The 13,533-nt window shown below is 42.3% G+C and overlaps 1 protein-coding gene and 1 long non-coding RNA gene across 2 annotated transcripts in view; one reads left to right on the forward strand and one right to left on the reverse strand.

Moving 5' to 3' along the window:
- Positions 1 to 13,533, forward strand: part of obsl1b (obscurin like cytoskeletal adaptor 1b) — a 120,574-nt gene that overhangs the window by 40,909 nt on the left and 66,132 nt on the right. The window lies entirely within an intron of this gene.
- LOC104963609 (uncharacterized) lies at positions 828 to 5,511 on the reverse strand. The gene is made up of 3 exons (XR_800335.1): positions 5,418 to 5,511; positions 2,615 to 2,619; positions 828 to 840 (listed from the first exon to the last, which is right to left on the reverse strand). It is a non-coding gene; the product is annotated as an uncharacterized lncRNA (long non-coding RNA).

The raw sequence follows: 13,533 nt of genomic DNA on the forward strand, positions 1-13,533 counted from the left end.
ACAAGAATGGTCTTTCCGAAAGAAGGATTACTGCATGATGTCACGGCATGGGAACGCGCTTTATTAATAATCCCCACCTCCTTGCGTGGAGTATTAGTGGGTTCAGTCTCTCACTACGAGTACCGCGAGACTCCTCCTTCCTCGCGGCGCGCGCGCGCCCTCACCCGGACTGACCACCCGTGTGGCGCACCACTCTGCCTTTACGCGACCTGTTTCTGAGATTTCCGTTCAGATTAGTAAATGCCCAATTATGTCTTATCAAGTCCCGAGGGTCAATAAATATGAAGCACAGTGTTTACTCCGATTAAGCTCCCAAGTGCCAGATGGAGATTATGGGACAGTTCAATTCTAGTTTTGGCCAGAAATAGGGACCAGTTGTTGAATTTGGATCACACGGCGAGCCTCCTGGGAATGCAAAGAATAGATGAGGGAGGTAAATCCTCAGAATGTCTGAGAGCCCTAAAACAGGAAGGAGGAGAACAAGAACTGATAGGAGAAGAATGAAAATCTGTGGGTGGAAGAGTTGAGCATGAGGTGACCCCCACACGTGGCGGCTCTAACTATGCGATCTCGGTGTAGACAATTGTATCATGCACTGACAGAAAGCGGTACAGAAATAGGCAATGGCTGGGGAATGACGAGGCCACGAGCCTCTGTGACGAACTCTACCTCCTCGACCTAGAGGCACAGAAACCCAAAACCCACGGATGGGGTAGCGTCCGTGAAGAATCTCATGGAGTCTGGAGGAGTGAACGCGAGGTCGTCCGTAGAAGACGAACCGTGACCGCATTCCAGTGCGCGAGCAGGACGGACCAGAACCGCAGCGTTCTGAGCAGTCAGCTTCATCTAAGAAAGACATGGTCTTGGAGGTTTTCCTGCCGGCGACGCTGTATCCAGGGCCGACGGGAAATAAAAGAGCGGCCCCGTGGAGGGATTAACTACGCATGGCCGAAGTGAGGTGCCCGAGCAAGGGAGAGCAGCTGCTGTTGGTGACTAACTTGTTGTAAGTTTTAGATTGGCTATTCGCGAGGTGAATAGGATCGGTTTGTGAATCACTTCGCGAAGATGCTAAATTACACTGACACATGTTATGTCCCGGGGGAGAGATGCCATTCCTATCGAGCGAACAGAGATTATTTCGCGAGATATAGCTGTAAATAAAAGCACAAAAACTCTCTATGCCATTTGGGTGGTGGGACCCACTTATCCACCGTTTTCTCTCGCTGAGAGGGGAACACCTAACTCCCTGAAAGCATAGTTTTAGAGTTTTGCTAGCAGAGAGCGCCTGAGTTGTCCTCGAGGGAGATCTATGAGGGAGGAAAATCATCCAATAGGGTCAAGGACGGAGGGGATTCTGACAATGTTCAGGAGGATACAGCAGAGGGCTTCGGAAAAATAATTAAAGATGAAGGGCTTTACTTCTGCACCCGAAGGTTAAACGGACAGCGAAGTAGAATTTGGACTCCCACGAGCTGTGATACCCGAGAAACATATATGCCACTGAGATAGGTGGAATGGGAAATATATCGTATGAACTCGCGCATCAGTAGGATTTGATAGGCTTGGAGCTTCAAGTGCTCCTAATGACCCTAGGCGAAATAGGTTTGATGAGTCATGATGGCAATGCTAGTCTACACCTAAGCCAGATAATAAAGAACAATGTAAAAATTATCTCTAGCTGGGGGGAATAAGCGACATATTGATTGTGCATCTCCTACTGTCAAACAACAGAGGCTCTATCGAACTACCCGAGATGCAAGGGAACATAGATCCAACATGTATCCTTTAATTACTATACTCAGTTATTTCAGCTTCGTCTGTTGATAGGGCGACCAATACGCGTGACCGAACTTGGGCTTGTCCGGAACACTGGGAACGGAGAGGAGTGGAAAGGTTACGATTAAAGTATCCTTTGTTGAGCCTCTTTTCTGATGAGATGAGAGACTATGGGTGGGTTCTTTGGCGGCTGACTGCAGGTTTTTAGGCCACGTCACAGTACCGCTCGAGGAGGGGAGAAAGGACCCCTGCCCTGAAGCCTCTCGAACACGGGATTTGGGTAGTCGAAAGCGCAGCTGCTAAGTGTGTGGGTGTTAATGGAGTCGAGGGGTGATGTTTTAAAAGGTTTTTCCACCACGTTGATTCCTGCGCGGAAAGGGAGGACGTGCGCCTGAGGCAAACTGACCTCAAAAGGTGAGCCAATCCCCCTGCAGGTACTGCAAATATGAAAATGAGGGTCAGGAACACACGTTCTCGTTAAAAGAAACGCACAATCTATTATCCCTTGTTTGACACCTGACGTGTTTGGTTACTATTCCCAGAGACTGCGTGGGGAAAATACGCCAGACCCGAGAGAGGAACACATGAGGGCAGAGCGGAGAGGTGCGGCCCTGCGTTCCGCAGCTAATGCGCGAGACGATCTGTTGCCCTGCCGGTTAGCCATAACGAGCAGCTCGGTATCCACCACGGGACCATGTCCAGGTCGGATGGTTACCAATGAGCTAAGTGTAGCGCTGCTTTGCTAGAGAAGCTTTTTTAAATGGTATTGATAAAAAAACACAGATTTCCCGTATTTCGATGATGAGATCGCCGATCATGCGCCAGATAAGCATCTAACCCACTCTTCTTCAGGGTAAACTGGCGCAGAGAGCTCTCGGAAGATGGCTAAAAGCTACCAGAAATTGCACTATAGAAGGTCTTGAGGATGCCGGGGGTCGCAGATTTAAATACCGCAGTAAGCTTCCTGCCGGTGCGATGGCTCTTGTTCACACTCCGGGGAAGGCCAGAATAAGGCTGACCAAATTAATGTCTTTCCCCGCGGAGGATTTTCCGCTCTGAGCCCGTGAGGAGATGTTAGCGGTCTTGGGGATGTAGGGCCTACCTGAGGGAGGAGCCGGACGGCGGAAGCCAGAGGAGTGAGGTGGAACTACCGTGCCAAATACAAACATCCTGGACCCGGCCGGGCCGCCGAAGAGGTGAGCTTCCGGCCTGGCCTCTCTCCATGGACTAAAAGGCGAGCGTCGATGCAGCATGAGAATTTGCCAGAGATTGCAGTGTGTTGACTAGGCTGCCATCTGAAGACGGGCTGAAGTGCCGGTAGCTCCCGGCTGAGCGGCGCTGCGGCTGGGCGGCGCTGGGATGCTGAGCGGCCGCTGGGCCTGCTGGAGCGCGCTGGAGTGAGAGCCTGAAGAGTGGAAGGATTTCTTGGCCGATGCGAGCTCCATGGAGGACTCGCTTTTTAGACCTTTTGCCTCCGGCGGCCGCAAGAGCGCCCTCGCCCTCTTCCCGGGGGGGCGCTGGCTAGAGCTGCTGCCTGGGCTGGGAGACCGCACCGGAGCTTGATCCGACAGCTCCACGGAGCGGGAAAGTAGGAGATCTGGGTGTGATGTCCCTGCTTGCGGAGATGGGCGACGAGGAATTCTGCCTCTGCTGTGCGAGAGCCGCTGCGGGCGCTCAGACGAGAACTGAGGCGACAGTGACTTGAGGAGTTTAACACTTCCTCTGGAAGTGCATCGGAATCGGGATCAAGATCCTTCGAAAAAAGTAAGTTCTCTGAAGAGTCTGAATTAGACATGTTTGAGGTTTTTCGTATCAAGTTTTTAGGCGTAAGAGGAGTGTAAGCTACCAACTTGCGCGTTGACACCTGGAAGACAGCTGATGGAAAAGGGGAGAGCATATATAGAGGGATTAACAGGTGCGATAATTAGGCTTGTGAATGGAGGGAAGTGATAGGTTAGCTGAGGAGTGGCGCTCCCTATCATTTAGTGAAGGGAGCGAGTATTGCCATGACGTGCAATACGAAATGATAGGTCTTCCTGCCTGAACTTGTGCTGAGCTTCATTAGTCTTACCTTAGCTGTTGTTCTGATCAAAAGTTGTGTTCAATGGCATCAAAACGATAAAAACGCTGCTGAAGGTTAATCCAATGTGTCTATGTCACTTTGAAATGATTACTGATAATCCATCTTCATATTTACTAGTTTGAGCCTAGGTTTCAGTTTTCAGTTGTCTGAGAGTAACATAGCTTTCGACTGCGTGTGCGTCACTCTCACTCCTCATTGGTAACGTGTGTGTGTATGTGGAACTTCCCCTTCAATTCTATTGGCTCTAACGGTTCAAAAGAGATGTCAATCACCAAAATCGACGAATGGGTCCCAGAGAAACGGCAAATCCACCCAAATGACCCCAAAGGTGGGGTTTTCTTTTGCTAAACCTCTCTAAAAAGGTCTCGTTTTGCATCAATCTTGATACAGGGTACTTATATGTTATAGTTTGGATTCCTAAAGCTTTTAGTCTACTATTCCATCATTCAAGGGTGGTTTTCACTATAAGTAATGGTTTTGGAAGGAAACTATAATTTACATTTTTTTTAACTATGTTCAATCTGAATTTACTTTAAAATAAAAACATCTATATTGATTCTGACTTTTCTACAGCCAACACACAGGTTTATAATTGCTTTGAAGAAAAAGATTATTAATTTACCACTTTTAGAAGTGAAGTCATGGTAATTTGTTCTGGGAATGTCATTTTCGAGCCTGAGGCTTGAAAAACAGGCTTGGGGTTTAACAGGTTAAATAATCTGTGGAGATTGTTTGAGCAGACCCTTATCCCCTCAGTCATCAGGGCCTATGTAGTGCTTCATAACTTCTGCCCCACACTAGGAGACATCTTTGAATCCATCAAGGATGTTTCTACGTCCAGCGGCGAACAACACTGTATGTGCACCCTGTGGAGTTGCAAGAACAGGTTTTTTGGGGACAATGTCAACCACTCTTTACTATAAACTGTGTGCCATGAAGCCCCTTTGGTGTTAGTTATGTATGGTGTACTACTAAATTGACTCTAAGTTTGAGGTTTGTAAAGGGATTTGAGAGAATACCATTGTTTATTATGTTACACCTTTAATCAACACTAATCACGATTTGAATACTGATTCAACACAACAACACATCAACTAAAAGGTCTCCTATCATGCAAAGTGCACTTTTGTATGTCTTTTATATATAAATGTGTCCCCGGTGTGTAAGGGAACTCACAAAGTGTCAGAAAATACAACCTTCTCTCTTTTCCTCCGTACCCAAATAAAAACTAAAACGGGGGTTCAACGGAGCTGATCCAGATTTTCTACCGATATGACGGGCTGGCGTTACGCCCCCTATCAGAAACGTGCCTATCAGATACAATGTGCTTTGGAAGTAATATGGTCTTTGTTTACATTAGCAAGCATTGCTAACACTCAGAACTAAGCTGTATTGGAAAGAGGCATATGTGTAAGAAGCAGGAAATAAAAAAAGGAACTCACCTTGTAGTAAACCCGCAAGAGAAAAAACATTTGAGCTCCACACTATTTCCGAAATAATCCTTGATGTCGTTTGGAACATGATATGGCATTTAATCAAGGCAACATTTAGCTATAACTATCTCTCTGCAGCTCAGATCTTGCATGCATGCTCCAAAGGGGGCGGGGCCAGCAGCTACTGACCCATAATCAGCACTTCTCTAACAGGGCTGAAACAGAGGGATATGAGGGATGTCTAAAGTACATGATCCGTCTATTTTCAGCAAAACACATCATAGACATGTTTTTTTATTGGTATATATCTGAGACCAATAATATATGCCTACAAATAGCATAATAGGAGTAAAATGTTCTTTGATGGTTTCCGACTTTTTCCCTACATGCATGGCCACCATGCAGCAGCTGCCCCAGCAGCAGAAGAAAGGGAGCCACCACCACTGGGTGCCATGTCAGCCAAAGGCTTATTCCTCTCCCAACACATGGGTCCATTAGAACAGGGGGCTTAACAGTAAGCAGCCTCCCGATTGCCTCACAAGTCTTTTTATCTGGCATGAGGCTACCGATTTGACTAGACTCTCACACATGTGATAACACCATCAGCCATCACTGGTTTGATGTCCTGTCTGATCGAACAAAACAAAAAATGTCTTTGTAAGGAAAATATGTTTGATGTATACAGAAAAAGAACAGGATCATCGTTTGTTTGACTGGGCTGCCTACCAGGGACGTTCATAATTTTATTCGTCTCTTATCGCTGACCTTCACTGTCACTGTTTTAATCAAAAGACCTCAGCCAAATGTGGTTTTACTGGGAGACAACCCCTTTTAGGTTGTCTGAAGTACTTTTTTCAGCAATTTCTTTTATGCATCTTTTTCACACTCACAGCCCTGCAGTGCGTCCATCGATCATCTTTTATGCTAGAGTACAGGCCGCAGGTATGGGTTTTCTCTTTCTATAGAGGGAAACCGCACCATATTTGAGGTCATGACAAAAAAGTTGGCATAAAGTGGGAGTCTCATATTCACAACAAAAGTGGGTGTCCATTACAAAGAGCTCTGGGAAAGCAAACCTTATCTATCGTCGGTGTCTGCAGCCTCATCACCACTTCCATTGGGATTTTTTATTCCCAGAATCCTATATTAATAACTTCATGACTAATAATGCCTGAGGGAACGGCTGACTGTGTGAGGTTTGTTTATTTCTCAGACAAAGTTGTCTTGCTGGAGAAAAGTTGAAATGTGAGCCTGCCAGAGTTTATTTAGTCATGTCTCATAGCTGGTATACCATCACTCAGTCTTAATAAGTATCTCATCCGCTGTCAATCTTCCTTCCACTCTGTAACAAGGAATTAAGTGATATCTGCTGGATAGTGTAATAAGGTGTCAGAATGCAATTAAACGCTCCTCTGGACAGCTATCAAATGCAATCACATCTCCACATCATTACATTAACTGTCATGTATGCTATTTCTTCATAAAGGTGCCAACCCTTTTTAATGTAATTCCACACCTGATCAGTCTGGCATAAATTACATTGGAATATTTGGAATTATTGCAGGAATGTCTTAAGACATACTTTTATAATTGGCTTCACTAAAAGTAGCACTAGCACAATGTAGTAAATCATTAAAAACGTTACATAAAGCTTCACAAGTAATATTGTTTTTTATCAACAATCGATCAAATTACTTTTTTTTTTATCACATTAGGAATCATCATGCAACTTAGCAGTTCCCATCCTCAATGTGTCAGTCCTGACCTGTCTCTGTGTTGTCCCGCCTGTTTGATAACCTGATTCTATTCACCTGATGGCCTTTCGTTTTTTTCCTTCCCCCTGCGTCTTGTCATTATGATTACCTCTGCATGTATTTAAGTTCATTTTTTTGTCAATATTTGTCAGACCGGGGTTGTTTGTTTTTTGGCTTGCCCAAATCATTCTGACAAATTATTTGGTTTCCTGCTTGTGGGTCCTGTCGGCTTTGCTCTCCAGTGTGAATGTTTTAGTATCACTCTGTGCAACTTTTAGTGTTTTGATTCAGCCTTACCACTCAACAGTAGACAGAACAAGTAAGCAAATGTGGAGCATTTAGCAGCTAAACAGACATATCTAATATCCTCAGGAGTCAACATTCATCAGGTGGCCGAAGATACGACTACAATGATTGATACAGTTGTTCGAACATCGTTTGGATGTGTAAATGAGCATCTAGCCTTTTGACATTGAGCTATATAAGTTAATGTACAGAAGCATCAGATGAAACAATCAAGATATCAAAAACCTTGATGTCCTGTGAACATTTATACCCAACCAATCCATTGTTTGCTATTTTACGGCGTGTAACCCGCTTGGGCTTCCTTTTGCACTTCTTCTTCTTAGTCCCTTTTGACCCAGGCAACCACTAAAATCAAGTAAGTGGCGGGCTTTCTTACTTCATAAATTATATTCCTGTTTTGATGCAAGTATCTAAACCAAAAAAAAGACAATAATAACAGCAAACAACAGCAAGAGCTTTACAAATTTGGTCACCCACACATTTGTTTTTCAGGCATTTATTATGGCAACATATCTCTACATGTAAAGTATGTGATCACAGCCTTCATCCGCAAAATAGGTTGGTATGATCATCAGGTAATTGAAGTGAATAAAAACCTGAAGTGCACGTTCTTTAAAATCGACACCACTATAAAAGTCAAGGATCACTAATGTTTTTGAAATTTTTTACTTGGTTACCTACTGTTTTATAATTATTTAATTGATATAAAGAGGTATTATTTGTATTGATTTGGTACAGTGTTTCCCTTATAACACAGAGTTCTCCCTCACAGATATCCTGTTTAATCTCTAACTTCTGGCAAGTTTTTAGTGATCAGGGGAAGAGATTTATACTTATGACGGATAGACTTCCTCTCCTGTGATGCACCTCCAGATTCCTTTTCCTGCAGGGAGATGTTCACTTGGCAAATATCCAATCATCTTGCGGCTGGTGTTGCACCAACACCTCACCACCTCAATTGATTATTCTTTCATCAGCGTCAACTCCTCACCTACTAAAAGTATGTTGAAGCCCAAGGAATGCTGCAATTCTTTTGGCAATGAAATCCCCTCTGTTGGCCGATGGTATCTCTCTCTTTGAACTAGCAACTTGGGATGCTTTTATCTCCGTACAACTAAAACTAAAATCTCCCTTTCGAATGTTATTATCAACAAACACACATTCCAAATAATTGAAGTCCCTTTTTTTGTTTTAAACTTGTCCTTGTACAACTGCCAAACCAAGTACATCAAACGCTTGACAGTTCATATATCTGATTATAAGCAAGCTTGAAAACATTAGGTGTCTGAATGTACCCACAAGAAGATAAAGAAAAAGTACTTGCTATGTAGTCTGGAAAAGAAAAAAAATAGACTGGTTTAAACTTTTCGAGTGACAGTGAAACAGCATTTGGACACCATATTGCTTCCTTAATTTCCCACATTTCCTATTGTAACAGATTGTTAGAGGTAATGCATTCAGCAGCTTAAATCAGCAGGATACCAGTTTGTCTGACAGAACAGTTGTTCAACAATGTGTGACAATTGGATTGAGTTTAATTAAATTAAACAACATTAGAGTTTCAGCCACAGCAGGCAGACACTTTTAGCAACAACAGAAAATAGAATACCCTGCACTCTACTAACCCAGCATCCAACAGCAGTACTAGTTTGCAACCAGGTGGTAAACAAGTGGAACAAGAGCCAGGAGTTTAATAAACCAACCGGAGAATGGAATGGAATTTCAAAGAAATAAAGACATTTCCAAATTAATAAAGTTGGTTGCTGACATGTTAACCCTAGGAACTTAAGAAGGTGAAACAAATCAATGTTTGCTTTTTAAGCTTGTTTCACAACCGTCAACTTTTTTCCTGTTAATAATGTGTACTTTTTGCTAAATGCTTGCAGTACTGGTCGACCAGATATTAGCTGATGGAGAAGAAGCATTAAAACCAGTTCCCTTATACAAAAATAAAACATATACTTGTTGTCAAAAGTGTACCTTTTTTTTCTGTTGAATATTTGTATGTTGTAAAAACTGAAATGTCCACATGCTCTTATGTTAATAGTCTTTATTTATTCTCATACTACCTATGCTGCATCACCTCTTTTCACCCTCTGATTGGTTAGAAGGCCGGCTCTGTTGTGATTGGTCAACCTCTTAGAGATATCCCGCCCCTTATCACGTACGATGTGTTGGCGTACTAGTGAATAGAAGTGCGGGTGTTACATAGTGATGTCACCATGTTACAGAAATCAACAAAGGAGTAGGAGGTGTGGGAGGTTGGGTGTTGGAGAGAAACTCCCTCTGGAGGGAACACAGGGATTTTAGCCTTTGCAGACCATTTACATAACACACTACAGGAAAGGGAAAACCCCCAAAAGCATAATACGGCCCCTTTAAAACTGTCATTCTAAAAATCTTACGACACAGTATCATGTCATTGCTACATTAAAAATGATTAGAGGCATTGTAGGTTTTTAAGGAATGTGTTGCATTCAAGAACATAACAGCCACCAGAAGATGAACCAGGCAAAACAACAACCATGAATCAACTAATCCGATAAAGGTTAATTAGCACTGCAACGGTTATAATATAAAAATAACACAAAAACATATTCATTTATTAACTGCAGGCCTCAAGCAGAATCAATTAATTTGATCCTGTTTTGGGCTGTCGAGACTCTCGCATTAATTATTGTGCGCAGGGGGATTCAATAAAATATCAAGCACTGTTGTGAAGTGGGGCCCTTCAACGTCAAACCGCTACATCTGTCATGTTGGTCATGGATTACACTTACATGGTATAACTGGTTTTCAATCAATATTTGCCTGACCTCGCCTTAACCTTGAACAGTTCTTGCACCATACACAAAGAAAGACCAGCAAAATTCAAACCTTAAACATGCAAAATAAATATTACTATCCAACGTTTGATTTTGATGGAAAGTAATTTGTTGCTTCATTTCGGAACTTTACGTCAAACAACAGAGAGGCCAGTATAATGAAGCTCAGCAGCACATCTGAAGCACAGCATGACGCATCCCGGCAGCGCAACCTTTTGTTCAATATTGTGTAAATGTCACTCAGTAAATAGAGCCGAGGAAGTGTGTGTAACCTTGAAACGTTTCTCTCGTCTGTAACGAAACGCCATCCGCCTCTGTGTCATCCAGCTGCTTGGCGTGATGAATGGGACTGAATCACCTCATCCAGCTGTAGCAGGTATATGTGATTAACTTGTTTGCAAATCTCAGGCATAAAAATGTCCTCTGTAATTGAAGCGAGATATTTCCTTTCTCAACAACATGCATTATGAATATTTTATGGCACACATTCAAGTGGTAAATGGTCCAGGAAATAAGCTCAATTCCGAAATTGTATTAACAGAAATTATATATTGTCAGGTCTGTCTGCCAGATGAGCACTCGTCCTCTGGTTATATCTATTTTGTTTGCCTTTAGTTGGGAAATTGGATGGAGACCAGAAACCATTCAGGTTTTTAAAGGTGTTTCTCTCTCATTCCCCCAAGAGGAAAATTATCAGGAAAATGAATTAGCAACAGTGTGGTTGTTATGTGCCCCGGTGTCATGAGACATTTGTATCATGCACTATTGCTTTTCTTTCACAATGTCATTTTTCTTTCTTCTATTTTTTTCATGTTATAATTGATTGAATTTGGTCCAAATGGATTTAAATCCATTATCTGATAATTTGACTACAATAAAAACAAGTTTTTTCATAGAAATGTACAAGTTCCTGGAAAACAGCTTATGAAATCTGTAGTAAGCAGCCATGTAATAAAGTGTTATAATGTAGAGTTACTCATAATATTTTTCAAATACCAATATTAATGCAATAATTATTAATAAACTACACAAACACACTTAGATTAAGTCAATGTATAAAATTGCCCAAAAGCAGGGCTCAGTATTCATTTTTAAAGTTTTTTCATTTCATCTGTTGTGCATGTTCTACACCACAGTTTGTTATTTTGAGGGATGTCGAAAATCAGCTTGAAAATATATAAAAAGAAGTCATGCATTATAACCTTTCTGTTTGGCGGTTCGTCCAGCCTGAATAATCGAAACAATTGTATCTCCAAAAAATCTGTTACGATGGCCTATCTTCCTTAAAACACATTTAGATCTATTCAAAACTAAAGGTAAAATGTTGACGTAAGGTGTCAAGTTTTCCTGAAGATGCATCCTTCAGGCAAACAGCGCTGAGAGGTAATAACCAAAACCCAAACAAGAACTAATGATCCATCTCTGTATGCAACAACATAAAGAGTAGCAAAACATCTTCTGCGATGCAATCACACAGTTTGTCTCACTGTGGCAAAGAAATAAAGACATAATGATATTAAAACACGCACTGCAGCTCCATATGGCTGATGTTTAGTGCTGTTGTTTGCATCATTAACCTGCAGCATCTAGCTACAGCAGGCAACTATACAGCCTATACATGTGGGTAATTAGTGCTCTGATTTCTCTTCTTCTTCTTCTTCTTCTTCTTCTTCTTAATGTTGGGCTACACTGTGTAGGCTGTATTTTTAAAGTAAAATATCTAAAAACTTCACTAATTTGTTTTAATGTCATCAGTTGAGCATTAGAGAAGTCTTGGTGCATCCAGTAATAAACATTACTAATCAATCCAAAAATGGAGCATATAGCATACCACATTTTCTCGAGAACATATGGCGTGAATTTCTAAAAAATATCTTCTACAAAATTGCACCTAAAAAAACATGGAGTAATCATTTTAAGAAACAAAATGAATACCAGAGCCTTGCATAATCAGGAGAGACTTCATTTACATTGACACATGTCATATGATAAATGTTAAGTCTTTGGCGATTAGATTAGCTCTCCTGGCACTGGATATGATGAAAGGAGCGGGATGAGGAGGAGGCGGGCGGCAGCATGAAAACCTGAAATCACAGCTGACTGCAGGGGAGAGGAGAACACTTTTAAAGTTTGGCTGCAGCACGGTGATTGGCTGCTGGAGAATGAGGTGAATGTAATACTGTAGGTTAAAGACAACGCCCGTGATGAGCTGATTATATGCAGCTGCGGAGTGAATGTATATTTACCCAGTCTTCCTGAAAGAACTTGCGCTGAGCTTAATTTAAATCAGGAGAGACTTCATTTTGTTTAAAGAACACTGATTGACAGATGTCATAATTATGATAAATGTTAAGTCTTTGATCCCGATCCTGAAATCGTATATATCTAAAGGGGGAAATGCAGCCGTGAGCTGACGAAGGATCTTAACTTACCAGGTGGCATTTCATTTCTAACCTTTATTTAACCAGGTGGCAAATGATCTGTGTACAGAATGCGTTATCATGAACAACTGACACTCACTGAGTCTGAAAACCATGACGAGACCAACCGACGAGTTTGCTGTTTCGCGCTGTGTGGAGCAATCCACTCATTCGGTCTGCTCACCGAATCTGCGTCTGTGAGTTCCGCTGACTCACTCGTCGCTCAAATCACTAGTCGGTATCGGTGATTCAGAGTCTGCTATGTTAGCACAGTGAAGGAAGTTACCTTGATTCAGTCAGGATTAGCGAATCTGAGTCTGCTGTTGACTCGTGTATGATGAGTCTGGATCTCTGGATCTGCTACAGTTAGGGTTCTGAGTCTGCACGAGTCTGCGGAAGTTCACTGATCTGCATCCCCTGAATCAAACAATAATGTCTGCAGCTATCCTACTGCTACAGCTAGGCACATGGACTGGGGTACACTGTAAAGTGATGTACATGTTATAGGGATAGTAGCGAGTGACGCAATTATAGTTTTAATTTGTACATCACCGGGTGTAGGACTCAAGACTCGGGTTAATGAGAGGTGAGACTCGTCACTCCCAGGTCATACTAGGATCCGGATTAAGATCCGGATGAATCAGAACTCCCCCAACTCTACTGGACATTAGCTGAGGAAGAAGTTCCCTGACTTCTATAATGATCATGTTTGCATGAAATGAGCTCCTGTTCGCAGTATTGTCTGACAACGCTGAGAGGGGAGATATTGAAAGAAAGAGTTCTCTGATTTCATTAATTAGAGAATTTTGTTGTGTTGTGTGTGATGTTGGAGATTAGACCCCATCATGCTGTAATGATTTAGGAAAGAGAAACCCCCAAAAATGAATGATGAATGATCAATGCAATGAATCATTGCGAAATATCGTGAGGTGTTTA

Source organism: Notothenia coriiceps, unplaced genomic scaffold (genome assembly GCF_000735185.1).
Source record: "Notothenia coriiceps isolate Sejong01 unplaced genomic scaffold, NC01 NC01_scaffold00036395, whole genome shotgun sequence".
Lineage (NCBI taxonomy): Eukaryota > Metazoa > Chordata > Actinopteri > Perciformes > Nototheniidae > Notothenia > Notothenia coriiceps.